The following is a 3,119-nucleotide window of genomic DNA, read 5'->3' as shown; positions in this document are numbered from 1 at the left end:
AAAAATGTAACTAGTTTAAAATCTGATACTCTTGGAAAGATGAAACCTAAGAATGTAAAGGAGTTTGGGAAGTTCAGTTTGCATCCAGCCTGGGCAGAACAGTCTTTGAGACACTACCTATAATTAACCAGCCAAAAGTTGCATTGGAGAAATGGCTCAAGTGATGGAATACTAGTTATGAGCAAGACTGTTGAATAAGAGCTTGAGGTTTTGGCATACATACATAAAAGCATGCACATAAACAGAGGCACTTATATGTGCAAACACATATATATGAAACAACTCTCAGAATGTGTAGAAAAGTTAGAAAGTAATAGAAAATATGTCCTGAGTAAAACTAGAACAAGTGATAATTTTTTAATATTAGAAAGCCCTCAAGTGAACTTTCCCAGAAAAGCTTGAGAATATTACAAAGTTACGGAACAGAGATAGTAAGAAAATCAAGTAATCATTATTAAAGGAATCAGATCCATGGAGGAATGAAACAGAGACCCCTGCAGGTGCATCTGAAAATGTTCATATCCTGTGTCAAATGTTAGAACGTCTTTGAAAATTGTACATAAACAGTCTGAGCAGTCAGTCTAGTGAATAAGATCATTGGAGAAATTCAGAATTGCTAGCCTGTTTCTAGATTAAATAAACCAACAAAATATGGCAGAGCAATGTGATACAAACCTGGGATTCTAGCACTCAAATTAAGATAGGAGATTAGAGAGTGGAATTATATAACGATACTTTCCCTCAACCAGGTAGTATAATTTTGCCTCAATAAAACAATCCAAAAAACAAGAAAGGAATACAAAGTTGGAAATTTGGGTTAATTATGTCATTATGTTTTGAGAATTCAAGTTTCCTATATACAACTCATACATAATCCTCACCTGTGTTTTAAATGCTGTCTTCATTACAGAACATTCCTCGATAGAAAATAGCTCATGATTACCAACCAAATATTTGAAAAAGTAAGCATCATTCTGTTGGATTACAAAGAAATTATGAAGGAATACAAAAGCTTAAGCCTGGAGAAATAGCAAAGTTCATCTCATGTAGGACTTTGTAGACCTGGCTAAATTAGAATTTAGATTTAAAAAAAGTAGTTTTTGCTTGTAATTTCATATTCTATAGGATACTACAAAATTGTTTTCAAGTAGAATATTTAATTTAGAAATTCACAAATGATTCTGGCATTCTATTTGCCTAGAATATTCTTTCAAGTGAGGTATAATTAAAACTTAGTTAATAGATAATTCCAATAATTCATGTATAGCATGATAATGTGAAAAATTTAGCAAGAGTTGCTAACAAATGGATACTATTGATTTATAAATTTAGAAAAAGAGCAATTTTTTGAGACTTTGGTGTAACATGGTATGAAGAGAATAATTGTGTCATCCTTTTTCTTCTACCTATACATAGCACAGGAAGAAATTTCCTTAATTACATACATCTGTATACAATGAGTAAAAAGCTAAGTTTGAGGTGTGTTTTTATTTCGTTTTTGTTGTTTGGTTTGTACTAAGGCTTCACCTCTGGGCCTGGGCACTGTCCCTGAGACTGTTTTTGCTCAAGGCTACTGCTCTACCACTTGAACCTCAGTGCCAATTTTGTCTGGCTTTTCTTTAGCAGTTTATTGGAGATAAGAATCTAAGAAAACTTTCTGCCTGAGTGGGCTTTGAACCATAATCTTCAGATCTTAATATTCAGATATTCAGATCTCCTGAATATCTATGATACATAAAATAATAATATATAATAACATAAAAATAAATAATACTTGCAAGTGTTCTGATCTCAAGAATACCGCTGGAGGGAAATGATGCAGCAAAGTTTAGTGTAGTGTTCTTTACACAACTGGGAGTGTATCTCAGCAGAAGTGCAGTATATTTTCACAGTAGTGATAAGCTAGTCATGATATAAATTTAGGGAATTTTAAGGTGCACCTTACAAGTTGTAAACTGTTGGGCATAAAAACTTGGGATTCTTTGTCATCGAAATAATAGCTTACTCTGATGAACAAATGTTAACTCTTCAGGAATTAATTGTTATAGATAGGTCATAGTTTTATCTTCTACCAGAAAATGGCTATTTTATCTGTTGACTTTTAAATGTGTAACATCCCATTGGAAACTGCATCTATTGCAGAATTAAATAAAGTGCAAACAGATACTGTTTTAAATGTCTCTGGTATAGCATGTTCAGAATTTGAAAATGAGTATTTAGTAATCATAGGAATTTTAAAGAACATATATATTCTGTCCTCTTTACAATTATTCAGTTTTATAAGTTAGGAGTTTCCATAGAATTGAACATTTTCGGGTTAGTATGAGATAATATTAAAATAATGTTTTGTTCCAAAATAATGGCAAGCATATTGTGAAAATATTGTATAGTTTGATAACCTTCAAGTTGATGACCCTTTGATAAAGAAAGGGGTAATAGAATAATATTTACCATACCAACACATTGAAATTATATTTTTGTAGCTTATTTTTCAATTTAATTTTATTGTCAAGGTGATATATAGAAGGGGTTGCAGTAATTGTAAGTTAGTGAGTACATAACAAGTCAAACTTTTTACCCCCCCTCACTTTCCTCAGTTTTCCTTGACCTCAATACCCCTCACAAGTTGTAATGTATATTTCAAACATGTTGTGTTGTGTGCATTGCTACTGCATTAGTTTGCCATTTGTCCTTTGTCTCACCATTTTATTATTCCACTTCCCTTGCCACATTAAGATAAATGTATATACAATGACACATGATACTGAAATCAAATATAGCAGGGGACAAAACATAGGGGAAAACACAAAAGAAAAAAGAAACCACATAGTACATTAAAAACAACAACCACAAAGAAAAACCTCTGTTTCCATATGCAGGACTTCATTTTGCTCAGCATCATCTTATACATAGCTATTGAGCCATTCTGTTCAACTTCTAGGACTATCCTAGATATTCCCTACTTATTACAAATTAGGGAAACCATGGAATCTTTCTTTGTGTCTTGTTTATTTTACTTAGTAGGATTTTTCCAAGTCATTCCAATTCCTTATGAATTGTAAGCATAGAATTCTACCGTGTTTGTATATACCACATTTTGTCAATTCATTCATCTACTG

The sequence above is a fragment of the Dipodomys merriami genome, unplaced genomic scaffold, assembly GCF_024711535.1.
Source record: "Dipodomys merriami isolate MVZ:Mamm:240054 unplaced genomic scaffold, mDipMer1.0.p SCAF_2189, whole genome shotgun sequence".
Taxonomy (NCBI): domain Eukaryota; kingdom Metazoa; phylum Chordata; class Mammalia; order Rodentia; family Heteromyidae; genus Dipodomys; species Dipodomys merriami.
Note: the sequence above shows the minus strand (reverse complement) of the source record.